This window comes from Cuculus canorus, chromosome 1 (assembly GCF_017976375.1).
Source record: "Cuculus canorus isolate bCucCan1 chromosome 1, bCucCan1.pri, whole genome shotgun sequence".
In the NCBI taxonomy this organism is placed as follows: Eukaryota; Metazoa; Chordata; class Aves; order Cuculiformes; family Cuculidae; genus Cuculus; species Cuculus canorus.
The window spans coordinates 80,759,240-80,775,502 of NC_071401.1; the positions used below are offsets into that span (position 1 = coordinate 80,759,240).

At 39.9% G+C, this 16,263-nt stretch overlaps 1 protein-coding gene across 4 annotated transcripts in view; it reads left to right on the forward strand.

Moving 5' to 3' along the window:
- Window positions 1-1,829: 1,829 nt before the first annotated feature.
- The window catches only part of CDKL5 (cyclin dependent kinase like 5), a 122,015-nt gene continuing 107,581 nt past the window's right edge, over window positions 1,830-16,263 (forward strand). For 3 of the 4 annotated variants that reach the window (XM_054071407.1, XM_054071427.1, XM_054071438.1), the window contains exon 1: window positions 1,830-1,913. The gene's annotated coding sequence lies outside the window, so the exon portion shown is untranslated. Of the gene's footprint in view, window positions 1,914-5,115; window positions 5,184-16,263 lie in introns of those variants that run through there. The other variant, XM_054071417.1, reaches the window with a different exon arrangement.

The following is a 16,263-nucleotide window of genomic DNA, read 5'->3' on the forward strand; positions in this document are numbered from 1 at the left end:
GTAGCACATTTGCTACCCTTTAGGCAACAGCCTCACATCTTGAACTTCAGTTTGTCATCCTTATAGCTAGGGATGATGTGATATACTTGAACACAGCAATATGGGAAGATCCATACACAAACTGGGAGTTTTGGCAGACTTCTAAGCATCAAAGTTTCAAAAGATCAGTTTGGCTGCCTGCTGTGAACCATGAATGAGGTCTTTTAGATGTTACATTTGAAATCCCCTGGGACCCTCCTTCTGAACTACAGAGCTCCCAGTCTTTGACTACGCTGCAAGCTTCAAGGCTAACAGAAGACCTGCAGGGTGCAACAGCTGATGCTGAGGGCCTGATCTCCAAGTTATACCCATTTCAGAGATTCCTAACATTCGACTAGTTCAGTCTGAGTCCCACTGAGGTCTCACTTGTGGCTAGAAGGCATTAGGTGCACTTCTGGAGCACCTCTGTCAGTTTAGCTTAATCCAAAAGAGATCTACTTCATACACTCCAATACCCTTCGCATCGTGAACCAGAGCACTGTAAAAAGAGATGATGACAGCATTTACATCAAAAGTTCATCCCCGATCCAGACTAAAAATTTAAGTGCCCCAAGGCTCATGAAGCAGTCCGTGTGCAACGACAAACTAAACTGAGGAGCCTGATTTTTATGTACCGCAATGCCTTCAGTTCTGTTATCTGTCTGTTCAGGTGTTTTTTAAGGTGCCTGCCCTTACAAAAAAATATTATTTTGGTTAGTGTTAGATTAGCAATACTCGACCACCTCTCATTCCTACAGCACATTATGTCCAGTGGGCTTCATAACAGTTTTCTGATTTAAATAACCATTGAAGCACGCCAAGAAAATGGGAGCCGAGTCCAAGCATCCATAACTTGCAGAACTGCATTTTGCCATGATGCATCTAATATTCAACACCTGCCTGAAAGTGGCAGCCACAAACGGCTTCCGTTTTCAACCGTATTTTTAATTTGTGTGAGCAAAGGTGGGAAGTGCAAGCCTTACAGGTGCCAGCAGCGGGATCTGCAAGCTGGGATCACGGCTTTCCGCAGGCTGGAGAAATGCTTTAGTGCTGGAGATATTTTCGCTGTTTCAGGAGCCAATATGGGGAAAAAGGAGACACTGATTTCTACCATGCCTGGCTGCTCTTTTTTCCATCCATCGATCCATCCATCCATAGAACCACAGGATATTTTGTGTTGGAAGGGACCTTACAGATCATCTACTTCCAATCCCCATCCAAAGCAGCACCCGTTCCTACAACCCTTCTCCCTCCTTCCTCGTTGTTCCGCACACGGGTGACCCCACGGCTCTGCTTGCCGCGGGCGGGAACCAGTTCCCACGCCAAAAAAAAAACAGGGGAAAAAAAACCAATAAAAAGCACATGGTTTGGGTAAGCCTTTCCCTAAGGAGAAGCCGCTCGTCCCCTCCCTGCCCTGCCGCCGGAGGCTGAGCCCCCGCGCCTCCCCCTGCCCGAGGCGCCCCTCGTAAGTGCTGTGGCCTCTCTCGAGGATGGAGCACCCCCTTCCCCACCTACCGCCACCCCCCGGTCCTCATCCCCGCCGCAACCCGCACACCGCTGCACGGCAGCCGCGGCTCAGCTGGACCCGCCGGGGCCGGGGGCGTGGCCAGAGGCGAGGGGGCGGTGCTAAGGCAAACGCCGCACTCCTATTGGTCGATACGGTCTGGAGGCGTGGCCTCTACGTCTCTCTGCTCTGCTATTGGCGGAGGGCGGTGTCAGTGGGGCCGGGGGCGTGGCCAGCTCGCGGGCGGTGGCGGCGGGGCGAGCGCCGCGTTACGGGCGGGGCGGCGTGAGCGGCGCGAGGGGGTGGTGGCGAGAGAGGGAGAGAGAGGGAGAGAGCGAGCGAGCGCGAGGGAGGCAGAGTCGGGCGTGAGGCGAGCGGCGGCAGAGCGGAGGTAGGGGCAGCCTAGCGGCGGCGGGAGATCCCCCTTCAGCCGAGGCACCTCCCGGCTTGCCGGCCTCGTGCTGGTGTTACTGCAGCGGCGGGGCAGCCCTGTGCCTAACCCCGGTCCTTCGGTTCTGTCCCTCCCCCCCGAAGCAGCTGCATCCAGCTGCGGCTCCCCCCCCCCGCCCCGAAGCATCCAGCTGCGCCCCTCCCCAAGCAGCAGCATCCAGCTGCGCCCCTCCACAAGCAGCAGCATCCAGCTGCGCCCCCCCCCCCCCCCCCCCCCCCCCCAAGCAGCAGCATCCAGCCGCGCGCCCCCTAAAGAGTATCCAGCTGCCTCCCTCCCCCCAAGGGGCATCGAGCTGCGCCCCCGCAGCATCCTGCTTCGCATCCCGGTTCCCATTCCACAACAGCCGTTTCCCGGCGCTGCCCTGCTCCGCACCACGGGTCCCTCCCCGTCTCCCGCTGGTGGCCCCGGGAGGGGGTGTGTGTCAGCAGCTGCCTGCGGGATTCCGCCTGTGGGATTCCGCCCGTGTTCCTTGTCTTGCGCTGTCTCCCTCCTCCCTTCCTTCCTGATGCCCTTTCCGTCTGGCTGGAAAGGCTCATGCCTCTTTTTTATTTTCCTCGGTAAAGATAGTCCTTAGATTATGAAGATTTGGGGGAGGGAGCGTTTCTCTTGGTATTTTTTTGGGGTGGGATTGTGTTTTTCAATCAGTCACACTGTTGCTGGGGTTGTGTATTTTCTGTGCCGGTTAGGAGGAAATACATCAGTTGTTCCTGAGTGGGTGGGTGGTGATGGAGAGCATCGGAGGGGACAACACCCAGGAGAGAGGGCTCTTCCTCTGTTCTAGCTGCTAGGAAGAAGAGGGATGCCGGGATTCCCATTGCTGGGCTATTCCTTGATTCTGCCGTTAGGTTTCATCTTTTGTATTGTTCAGTGAGCAGGGAAAAAGTCGGTTGCTATCCTTCCACTCAAGTGCATGAAAGGGAGAAGGATTCTCTTTTCAAGCAGTGTTTTGTGTGTTTGCAGCCATGCCTCTTCCAGGGCTGGAGGAACAAGATGCTGTGTTCTTGTTCCATTCTCTTTGGTGTGTGTGAGGGTTCTGCGTGCTGTTGGTGTTGCTGAACTACGCGGAGATCCTCCTTCCGTCTGCATCGTGTGCTGCCTCCCATTGCTGCAGCAGGTAGCTCTGTCTGAGACAGCATCAGTGTGGAAATGCCATAGTGGAATTAGTGATGGTCATGCAAATTCCTCTGTCCCTTGGCTGAGGAAAGCCGTGACCTGGCTTCTACTCAGTAGACTTGTCAGGAGAGTAATATCTCAGTCTACAGTCGTATCTGGAAGAGTTCTTATTCATTTCAAATGCATATTTGTTTAGCAAAGCTTTAGAACGTCTTCTATAGGCTGTGAGAGAATACGAAACGGAGAAGGGCAAGGAAAATCCATTGGCATACTGATAAATGCAGATCGTGAATGGTCTTCAGGTTCTGCAGTATTGTAGGAGATAAGTTTTAAATTGTCCTCTTAGTTTCTTTTGTTGTCCTCACACCTCTGCTGTTTTTCAAAGTGATCTTGAGCACCTGCTGGTTCCTAGTATAATGTGATGAAGTTGTGTATTGCCGGTTGATAATGGTTTCTTGGCTATTAAAATCTACAATTCCCACTTTGTGTTACTGTCTGTGTGAATACTTGACTATTTTTTCCAGATCTAAGTTTAAGGGTGTGTTAAATCTTAACCTAATCTGTTGGATTTGCCTAAACCAATGTGATCTATAAGACTTTTCTTGTGTTACTACGTTTGTGCTGACTTAACAGCAGAGATCTGCAGCTGAAAAAAAAAAAAGCAAGCTTTTTATACCTGCCTGTAGTAGAAACACGAAGCACCATTTTTATAGGTGGATTGACTAATACAAGTATTGGATTTTTCTGTTGTACAGACATAAATACTGCCTGTATGTGGGATGTTTAAGATTTCTCTCATTTTGCTCATTTGACAATAGGGAGGAAAATTCCCCCCCATCCCGTTTATACTTCTGGCAAGATGTTCAGCAAGGGGAGACCTCTCTGCTAATGAAGGCTCTACACTGAATAACTCTCAGGAGTATAGGCTTGTTTGTCAGTATTTACCTAAAGCAATAGTATTTCGGGATTTAAATCAAAATTGTATCAAAATATCTTGTTGCCATGTTTTAGCCACTTGGATTTTTCTGCAGAAAAACTGAGTGATGTATTACAGTGGGTGAAAGAGCATAGTTTATATGAAACAGGAGAAATCTCAGTGCTGTAGGAATCAACTACTGCAAGGAGCAAGTGCGGCATTTTGGAACAAGATCTTTTGAATTAATTTCAGCCAGTGCTTAGACCTGCAGTTGAAAACAGTTATTGTCATTGAAAAATACACACATAATGATTACTTGCATTATGCTCATTTTTTAACTTTAATTGGCTGTTGACAATTTTAATTAATCTGATGTATAATCCAACATTGATTTATGTTAAAGGGTGTTTTTATGGTTTAGATTTTAACTATATGGAAGCTGAAACTAGGAATTTGTTTTGATTTATTTTGTCTGATTTTAAAATGAGAGTTGTAACAAACCTGTTAGTGTTTTAGCTGGTCTGGTCTGGCTTAGTCTACAAAAATTGAAATGTTGAAACAAAAAAATGGCAGATCCATTTTAATGTTCTCATAGATCCTTTCGGTTTAGCTTGATAATGCTGAGGAAAAAATATGCTTTGAGATTCAAATACTGAAATGTTTACTGTAGCTTTATGTTCCTACCAAAACCCCTGAGACTATCAATTTCATAAGCCTTTTTCACTAGTGAAATAACTACAGGGAAATGTATAAAAGAAGTATGGTCAGTATGAAGTGAACCTCTCTTTATAAAGAGGTTTGGGCTAGTCTGTTGGAAACTATCTGGTATAGTTAACTATAGTACCAGCGTGGTTTGACATGAGCAGTGGCTATTTCGGTTGTTATGTGGAGCAGGACTGTGTGAGTGGGAGGAGAGCTAAGACTGCAAGTACAAGGTAGAATAACAGAATAATGTCTGTGTGCAGAAAACACCCTCTTTCTCTATATATAACGAAAAGCCAGTTCAGTGCTGTTATAAAAATAGCTATTTATAATACTGACTATATATGGAATGCTCTTGAAAGCTGTTCACATATAAGCATTAGCAGTTCTCTCTTGTGAACACACAACCCTCGTCAGTAGAATCTGGAAAGAAAAAACAAGCAGCAGTTTTCCTAGATTTTATTTAAGTTCTGATTAAGGTATGAATTCCTATTATGAAAATTTTCTTGAGCTTATATACTTCCTTTGAGCAGAGCATGGGTCATGAAATGGTAATTTCAGCTACCCTGAAAATGTGTTGACGTGGAGGATAAATGAAGTAATTGTGAACTGCGCGCTCATCATGTGAAAGGTACAAGAATGGCACATGTTTGTCATAACTTCTGTTTGAGAATTCTAAAGAATTTTAGCATGAGCTGAACCTAGCAACGGTAGATTTTTATCCCGATTTTCACATCGGAACGTCAAAGCATGAGAAAGATCAGTGACTTGCTATCACTAAAGAATGTATGTGAGATGACAAGTAATATAACCTAATTCCCGGTTCCAAACTTTGTATTCTAACCATAGTGATTTAGTATCTAGATGTAGATTTGTTTGTGAATAGTAATACCAGCTTTTGGCATCAGAGGAATTAATTTCATAATATAAATTAAAATAAGCATTAAAACAATACATAAATAAGTTGAGGAAATCACTGTTACAACATCAGCCCTCTTGCTAATGTGCCATTTCATAATATTGAATATGGATGAAGGAAAATGTTAAACTTCAGAATGTCAGCAACAATAATGTATTCAGCTTTAAAAAATAAGTTTTTTTTTTTAATTTGGAATATGAGAATATAGTTCTTTGTTGCAGTGTTAAGATATATTAGCATAGCATAAATTGTGTTAAATATCTTGATGAAATCACGATGAAAAAGCAAAATACATTTAAAGGGTTCTTAAACTCTGTTGCTATAGAAATTTTGCATGTTTTTTTTTCTTCACTTCTCTGAGGCAACCATGAGAATTTCATAGGAATGGCCTAGCCTTCAGTCAACTTCCATGCTCGTTATCTTTAGGCAAGGTGGCTTTCAGAAATCAAAGTATGGGCTCTCAAGTTAGAGTTGTGTTCTGCTTCTCTGTTCCATATGGAGGTTGATACCCAAGTTATGTTTAGCTGCTTCGGAGTCAAAATAATCTTTTGTGTTGAGGAAAATCTGTATGGAATAAATAAATAGAAAGTCACCATATCTTAACTACCATACTTACCTATGGTGCTGAAGTGTTTAGCTCTCCAGAAGCTTTTAATTCTTGCTCTAGTGCAGTTGTCGCATTACTTCAGAAAAGGTGTTAGTGAGTTCAGGTTTGGCTTCCTAAGCTGTTTGAGCCTCATAGTGTTGGAAGTGCCCATTAATGATTGAAAAGTACTTCTTTAGTCAATGTATTCTTAACCATAGGGTAACTTAATTTAACACTGACACTTAATTTGGAAAAAGAGCATAATCTTGCTGTGGGTGGCATTGACAAAGAAATACTTGCCTATCAATATTAAAAAGAAAAAATAAATGAGGGGAGAGAATTCCCTCCCAAACAAATTTATTCTCTGTGAAAACAAAAATGTGAATCAATTCTTAACTGAATCCTCATTGTGCCAGCCACATAATGCTCCATTATTTTGGTGAATTGTATCACTGTTTCTGTTAACCTTTTTTTACAGATGGCTGTATATATACAGATGGTAATGGTAACACACTGCTTCATTCAGCTGAAGGAAAGGGAGGATGTGGCTGTAAGGTTCAGCAGAATCAAACATTTATTCAACTATTAAGCATAAAAAATAATTTTTCTTGGATCTTGAATATGAAAACAAAACTTTTTCACTCCCTCCACTTTTCTTCATGATTAGGTGTCAGTGTTTAAAAGTTGCCGTATATTCTAGGAACTGTACATTTCCAAGTGAATTCAGAGAAATGGTTAACATGTACGATGATTTATTTCATAGAAGTTATTTGGATCTTGAAATGGATTTTTTTTAGGTTCCTACTGAATTGATAATTATTTGGGGTAACTATCTGACATAGAATCACTTGGGAGTTCTTCAGTATGTTTGTTTTACTTTGAGTGAGCTAGTGAAGTGATCTGGTATTCAGCTGTAAAGCTCCACTTACATGTGAAGTAATATTAGCTACTGAAATGTACATCAGTTCACTGTTTTACAGTTTCGTGACTTCCTGACCTGGAGAAGGTAGATCTTTCTGTTTGGTCTGTATGCAATAGACTGGGCAACATTGTAACTTGCTAGAACACTCTCATTTTATGACCACAAAACAACTGCCAGCTGGTGACTTCTTCAGTCTTTGTACCAGCAAGTAGAGCTTTGTATTGATATATTTATCTTTAAAGCATAGAAAATTTTGAGTTAATCTTGAGCACAGTAAATTTGTGTACGCTTCCTAATTACGAGATGGTTGTATATATTTTTTGTGTAAATCACGTCTCTCAAACTCCCTGTGTTTGCCTATGCATGCATCACCACTGTGCCGATGTTGGTAGAGCAGAAGGTCCAGTGTGCCTGGAGTGTTGAGACTCGCAATGCTTGGTTGTGTACAGTGCTCTTTTTATGTCCTCCACCTTTTCATCTGGACAACGCATCTAGATGATGGTGGAGAAGAAGCTGTCCTGATAGGATTCCTGTAGCGGATAAGCCTCAAAAAATTGCCGGAAGGATTTGGATATTACTGTATGCTGGCTCTTAAAACAAATTTCAGTAAGTCTGGTAAGAGAACCTTGCATGCTGCAGCATATTGTGTCAATTGCAGGTTCATCAGAGCATTTTTCCATGGATAAACATAATGTGGTTTGATTGTTCTGCATCTTCCAAGATGATGGGTTTCTTAGAGATTACATTTTTGGCTGTTATCTGAAATAGTAATAGCAAAAGTGAGGTGCATAGAAAGTGGGGATATGTCATAGCTCTTCATAAAGCTCTTCTTGTCTGAGCTATTACATTTGTTCCAAATTCCTGTTAACCTGCAGCGTTCAGTAAAAAGCTTACAGTAGCTGAAAACAAATTGCAGGAAAATTTTCTTCTTCTGTTTTTCATTTCTCCTGGCAGCATTTTGTTTATTCCCTGAAGTCACTTAAGCCTTCTCTACAAATATTTGTGCGCATGTAAGAAGTTAAACATATGTTCAACTTCAATTGTATTGCTTATGGAGAAGTATATGCAGGATTGGGACCCATCTGACTTTATTTTTTATGTGATTCCCTTCAGAGGTGAAGAAATCTTAAAACTGTCAAAACGTACAGCACCTCATATAGTATATCAAACTTGTTAATCTAATATTTTAACTGGTATTTCAAATTCACGTTGTTCAAAATGGTAGACATACTGGCAGCTCTGAAGTATTTTCTGTGTTGTTAGAATACGGTTTTGGCATGAAATATAGGGGATAGGCATAGACATGTGGTAACTTAGAACAAGTTTGATTTTTGTGTTAAGTACTAATTGAGATCAAAAGTTTAATTTTTTTATGGGTTGTGTATGTATAGAACTACTCATCCAAACGTGAAAGCTGTTTATTAGTCAAAGAGCAGGCAGTTGTCACAGCAGTGACAGTAAATTGTTAATAATTTTCAGTTTTGAACCTCAGAATATACACTTTTACTGTTATGCTTTTGTGTTGCAAGATGGGCATTCACTGCAGTGAAGCTGAATCTATTAACAAATATAGAATACTCCCTCCACAACTTTTTGCTGCAGCTTTTACTAGGATTGTATAGAGAATTTTGAAGGGATAGAAGAAGGACCTCAGGAGGTTGTCTAGTAAGACCTGCTCAAAAGCAGTATTTTCCTAAAAAGATATTTATTTCTAAAATGTCACTAGTAATAAGTTGTGTAAAATTAAATTACTCTTCTCTTTCCGGAATGCCTCTTCCCCCTTCCCTCACTATGCTCAACTCCTTTTAATAACACTGCTCCATTATCTTCTAAGCACTTGAAAAGCTAAAAGGAAGCAAAGGTCTTGGGTCCACGCAGCTTTTCTCCTTTTGATTCTTAATCTACCACATCCACGATGTTGCCATCTGATTGTTTGCTTAACCTGTGCAAAAATGCTTCCTGTCTTCCTTGCATTACTTGTCAGACTAGGGTGGAGTTTCAGTATTCCCAAATCCACCACTCCAGACATGCACACATAGTATGCTGTTATCTACCTAAATCTATAAGCTTTAAAAAAAAAACAAAACAAGAAACCTCTCAGATCCCTCTCCTTAACTAATCCTTGTATGAGAACACCTACAATAAGTCTATACTCGCTTCAGAAGTTTCATGCTTTAAAAACTTGAGACTAGCTTATGGAACTCTTCACACTTTTCTGATCCATCTGTTCATCTAGCACAGCTTCTTCTCTATCCCTTCGCACAATCTTAGGCTGATGAAATGCAAGACGCCTTTGCAGATCCTTTAATTGGTAGTAGTCTTTATTTTTACTTCTCTACATATTTTTGTATTTCTTGGGGAAAAAAGAAGCCCTCTCCAACACTAAAACTCTCCACCCCAAAACCTCGTCTCTTCTTTCTCCTTTTGTTGTTGATATTATTGTTAGGAAGAATGTTTTAAATTGCATGCAGTTATAATTTTTTTATGCAACTGCTGTTTTTCTACTTAACTGTGAAGTCTTGTTTGGGTACAGCTTGTGTTTAAATACAGTTATTTATGGAGCACTGTAGCTGTACATCATGATGTACAGTCAGTAGTGTGTTGATCTGGTAAGTTGATAGGCTAAAGCTACTACTTCATGCAGGATAGCCTATTATAAAACAGAAAACATTGAAATGGGGAGAGGCTAGTGCTGATGAAATGTTTTGTGGAACAGGTGGGACTTCAAAGTTTTATTTTAGTTTGAGGGAAGGTTGCTTATGCAATTATTCCATCTGTCCATCCATCTGTCCGTTAGCTGGTCCTCCCACCCTGCCAGTAACTTCTGAACCACTTGTTCAATTCCTAGTCAACTTTGGCAGAGGGACAGTGATCTCCAGCTGTGTTGCAGACCTACACGTCTTACAGAAATAGGCAGATGGTTAGAAAAGAGACTGGGCAAGAAACGGGGAACTCCATTTTGCATCTTTGTGGTCTGCCTGTAGTAATACCTCGCGTGGCATTTGCAGCCTTTGCCAAGCCAGTGTGCAATGTAAAGATAGTATTGAGAGTAGGAGAGACATGGAGCTGGTGCGATAGGTTATTTCACAGTGCTTAATGGGGAGTGGGTATATCATGGGGGCAAGGATTTGGGGATGTTGTTCTAGGTAAGGGTGCTCTCATGGGTGGACATAAGACCCAGAATTATTTTGGGAGACCTGTTTAATATTGCCTGATACAGGTTATGCAGAAATTTAAAGATTTTCCCATCTTTACAGGAGGAGGGGGCAGGGGGAACTGCTCAGTTGAAACCTATCATATAAAGAGCAAGGGAAAGCAGAGAATTGTAGGTGGAATAGAAAACATGTCATCTGATGTACGTGGGTAAGAGGTTGTACATATCCTGCAAAATCAGTGTCAGAAATATGAACTTGATGCAGGAAGAAGAGTGGCAGCCAACCAGGAGGAACTTCAAACATAGAACAACATATATAGAACAGAGGGGGATCAGAGAGAGAAAAGGTGCTGTAACACAGCAAAACAAACTGAAGTCCTTGAAATATTTCTTGAAATACTTAAGGGACTGAAATGTTTTGTTCATTTCAGGATTTCAAGAATTCAACACAACAAATGAACTGCTTGACTTTCTTTAAAAACTGTATTACTGCTGTAAACAAAACCAGATTTTGGTGTAAAGGTGACAGTGTGGGATGCATACGATAATAGTAGCAACATGGTGTTTTCAGAAGGTGAACCCTGACTATGCTTTTCCTAACCAAATAGCTATTCCTGTTGTTTGGAGATCATTAAATCTGATTCAGTAAATCCTATACATATTGATATTTTTAGTTGCCTAAAGCGCTGTGAGTGAACAGCATATTTGAAAAATAATCAAGGCTTTACTTCTGATAACCTAATTATTTTCCATTTGCCTCTGCTGACTCAAATTATGTGATGCAATAAAAAAAATCCATGTATATTTGTAATGAATTTATTTGAAACTTAATTTTGTTTTAACTGTAAGTTTGGAGACTGGGAGATGTTTTCTGTTTTGTGTATTTTTTGTTTTGTTTTGTTGTGGGGTAAATAAAATTTGTTTGTACCAGTCACCATAAAATACAATAACTAAAATTGTGTTGCAAATAATATGTATTGATGAGGGGAAATAGGAAGGTATTTGTATTAAGGCCAAAGTCCGCTCAGCTTTGATCATACAAAGTGCTGAACAGCCCTGGGAAGCCAGGAGGCCTCTGCTGTATTTTTCCACACCAGTAAAATGGGTGACCTTTTGTTTGACTGTTCCAGTTATATTCACTTAAAATAACATTTGAGCTTTTGTTGGCTATTTCATTGAAAAAGGAATAGCAGATCAAGCTTGTTAGCTTCCTCTTCTTCAAAGAAATTAAGAGGAACTGCGCTGTCCTTCAAAATAATTAGACTACATAAAGCTTCAATGCTAGTGAAAAAAGGTTGTTCAATTATAGAAAATAAGATTAAACAATTTTACTCTAGTAAATTTACTTTCCCACTTTAAGATCAAAACTAGTATTTAAAAAGTAATAGCTCGTTTTTAATATCTCAGACTTTAAAGAGTTTATTAACAATGGTTCTAACTTTCACTTTGTGACTATCAAACTTTTTTTCTTACATTGCTTAAGGTTTAATGTAACTTCTTGCTCACTTCCTGATTTTGATCTTTAGTTTTATTTTTATTCTCTTCTTACCTTGTGAAGCACAGCAATAGTTACAACAGAACAGCCTCCACCAAAATGCACAAACTGCCAAGCCCCATGCACCTTTACTATCCAACAAAGACACATATCCCCAAATTTGTGGTACAACTTATATTCCTGCTGCTTTTCTGACCATTACCTTTAGGTATTTATAATGCATAGTCAAATTTTAAAGAACAAAAAAATCTGACCATGCTGTTCTTGTTTAAAGGTATGGCTATGATAGCTTATCCATACTGGTAACAGTAATAAAATGGAATACTGAACTAGAACTGTCCCCGTAAGTCCAGCTTGCTGTGAGAGATCCCAGAAAACAGAGAATGATGCAAGCTGTTGTAATAGTAAATCATACTTTTTGCATAAGAAGTCTATCTCAAATTGACTGTAAAAGCTGGTGCTCATTTGTTGGTTTGTGTGTGACAATAATGCGTTAGTCGGGTACTTTAAAAGAAGGGAACATGCAAGAATTCATTCACCTTGAGGAGACTGATACATACATATAAAACTGACAATGCTTAATGGGCTCTGCTAGTGGGTATTGGGTGTAGCTAGTTCTACTTTTTCAGTGGTCTTCTGCATATGGAAGCTCTACTGTTTTTCTGCTGCACTTCCCTGTGGGTAACATCTTAATATATAGTGGTATTATGCAGTTACTGTCAGCAGCCTTTACATTTTTTAATTCTGATTTTTATCAAGTTGTATTTCATAACTGGAATTTATACAGGTATGAAAACTTTCTGTTACTTGACAGTAAAAATTCACTGTTACTGTCTGTAGGGTTTGCTTTACAGCATAAGATCATGTGTCAGTGTCTCCCATATTAGTGCTTTGCTGATGCTTTTCTACAATTGGCTCTACATAACACTTGTTCACTCTGCATGTTTATGGCAGATGCAAGGCGTAGTAAAGTAAATGCGTGTATTTAGGATCAGGTCTTTCTTGGTGGTGAGTATAGGATTCTGTTGTTCACGTGATATGTTTTTGTGCTAATCAAAGGAAATACATTGAAGGAGATCAGGAAATACCATGAGCGGTAACTCTGTATTATAATTTATGGTTTTGTATCAGCTAAACAGTTGTTTTTAAACCAGGAAGAATAAGTGACTCCTTAGGAAGGCTTCCATATGTTTTGTTTACATTTTCTATATTTAAACCCCTGATACTGAAACTTGAAATTAAAGCAATTTATTACGGGTCTTGATGAGTGATGACATGAATGAATCAAGTGATATAAATTTCTCAAAGTACTGAAAACACACCCTTTTCAATTTTGATTCCAATTCTATTTCAAATAACATCGTAAAATAAATGGAGAGGCAAAGAAGAGCAAATAGGACTGCTGCTGTGTGCTAACTTGATATTAGTGGTCAGGTTCCCTTACTTAAATGGGATGTTACACTTAATAGTTACCAGATCAGCATAACAGTACTGTGTTTTAAAGGACAAAGATCAAGATGGTTACTGTTGTTTGGATATTACAAACCTGTGAAAACCAAGGGGCAAAGGGTTTCTTTGAAGGCATCAGCAGGTAAGGGATGTTCTGTTTTTGTTAGTAAACTTAAATGATAATTTTACAGTATTGAAATCTATTTTATTTTTGAACAATTGAGGGAAAGAAAGCAAATTCTTTACTTGAAACACAGTTCTATAAAAATGTGCAACAAATTTGCTGTTTTCTCTTCTCTGTCTGCCCTGTTCAACTCCCTTTTTGGTTAAAATTTGTAATTAATTGGGGTAGCTGAATTGCTGCATTTGACAGCACTGACTGGTAAAATAACCATTCCTGACTGGATGCAGGCATAAGAAGACAGGTAAACTGTGACTACAGCTGTAACTTAACAGCCTTTTAAATTTCTTGGTTCCTGTGTTCTTTCAGACACTTAGCACTATTTTCAATATTCAGTGAACGCAATCTAAACACATGGTAGTTCTGAAGTGCTCTAGTTGTTTGTTACTTCACATGAGCTATTGTTAGTGAAAAATCATATAGCACTCTGTTAATTTCTCTGGGATCCTAACCTTTTGTGTTGGCATTTGGGTGTAACCAGTTCAGGTTTTTCAAACAAGCTACATGTTTTGTGGCCTTTTCTAAAAATGTCGCATTCATTATTAAAAGACTATTTTGAACATATGGCTGAATTTTTACTCAGTCCTTTTGGATGAACTGTTGTGACTCTTGGTTAGCTAAGGCAGTATGGGTTTTGGCTTGCTCTGTTCCTTATGACTGTATGCTCTATACCATATATATATGGCTATATACCATAAGGTAAGGCTAATGGTTTTTAAGTCCTGGAGTAAATACTGTAATCAACTGCCTTAGTCTGCTACAAATTAGTTTATAAAACTCCATCCAGTAATTTGTGTGTAAGGATGATAACATCAAGCTTGAGCTAAACTAGTCTTTACTCGCAAATCCATATTTGGTAAATTATTCTTCTATTGAATTACTCCTTTTGTTACAACCATCTTACTGACAACATGACATGACATCATGCCCTTTTTAGCTTTTTTACTGTGTTGTTAAATAGATGATCTTTTTTCAAAGTGTGCAAAACAGGGCTGCAGCGAACACTATGCGGACAGTGGGATGTTTGAGGGGATCTCTATGGGTCAGAGACTTTAGGAGAATATTCAGGGTTGTCTTTACATGCTTGTACCATTTTATGCTGTACTCTGTAATCTCTTCTGGCTGTTATCAGAAACCAGATGCTGGATTTGGTAGACTTGTGGTCAAACAAGTGCAATTATTTTCATGTTCTTAAAGGTTAATAAAGATCTTCATATAGACATTTTATGTCATCAGTTTCTTGAATCTTTGGATTACCTGTGGTCTGCAGATCTTACTGCTGTTAATGATCTACTTTTGGTTTAAAAAAAAAGATAAAGTGTATAGAGAGTTTTCAGTAGCTTCCACTCCTTTTAAAGGCACAGATACTGTGCTTATGAAAAATGTGTAAATAATGTGTTTTGAAGATGCTGCCCGTATTCTTTCTTGATCAGAGGAGTTGGGAAGGGATTTTGAAGACATGGAAAATTTGGAGGCTTAGGCGTATTGATTGGATCTTGAGTCCCTAGTCTGAGTCTGTCTTTAGCAGGTACTTTTTTTAGTGTTACAAATTAGATTTTTACTTTTCTTCATTTAATACCTGAATTGGTAGCTGTGAGGAAACATTTAGACTTTTGTAAAACATAAGGTGACTCTCTGAAGGTGGAAGAACCAGGACTAAAATCAAATAGGAGATGAAATAGTAACAGGATTCTTCTCTGCTCATTAGCTGGAAAGTGGGCAGTAAATAGACATTTTGGTTTATTTTATTAAGATATTTGGAAGTACCAATCTTAACCATTGCTTTAAACTGCGGGACCTAGGCCTGGCTGTTCACTCTGAATTACTGGCTTTTGTCTTAAATGTGGAGGACTCAGTGTCTGTGCCCATCTCTTCGCAAGTATTTCAATGATGAAGTGTGATAGCAAGACATTTTCTATTTTCTAATGTTGAGCAGTGTATTTTCATAAAATTCCTCAAGCAGTTTGAGATAAGGAGTTTGCTAGCTGAATTTTAGCTCTTAAATGAGTTTTTGTTTGTATACTGCATAACTGCATTTATTACAAGGAATAAAGCAACATGTTTTGAACAGAGTACTAAATTGTGGGCAGATGATTGTGTCAGGAGGTTTTATTGTTTCCTCTACCTGCTCTGGCGTGATTCTTGTATTGCATCAGGACTAGGGTGCACTAAAATAATGTTTCTAACTGTTCTGTTTGTCAGCATTTAGAAGATGTCATCAGTAGATAACAGGATGGAGGAATTTGAGGCAACTGAAAACTTAAACTTGAGAAATGAGAGGGTTTTTTTAATATATATCCATTATGATGGATTAAATCATTATGATGAAAGAGCCTGGAGAAGGTCAAAAGTGATGGTTTCAGTGCCAGTTATGCTCAAACTCTGTGCCTGGGAGAAGGACCACAAATAAGTATTAAATGTTATAATAGGCACATGATGTTTATGAATGGATGTGCTGACCTGGGCATTTTCCTACTCTTGTGCCATTGTGGGGAAGTGACGTTAAGCGGTTCTTTGATATATGGATGTGACTTCATAGCCTTTGCATCACGCCTTGGCAGTCTAGTAGTAAAAGGTACTGCAGGCATCAGTTTAGAAACAGAGTTAAGAAACTTAAAATCTATTTTCTTAGAGCTCTTTTACTAAGTGCCATGCTGTCTGTCCACACATGCTGAAATGGGAGAGGGATATTAGAGAGAAGGGATCTTGTAAGGCAGGAGTTTTCTCAATATTCCCAGCTTACTCTGTGGCGAGTAGGAGTGAGAATAAAAGCCAATCATCCTTTCTTGATTATAGGAAGCTGTCTTCAAACAGCTATTGCCTAATCGGCACTGGTACACTCCAGAGAAATCA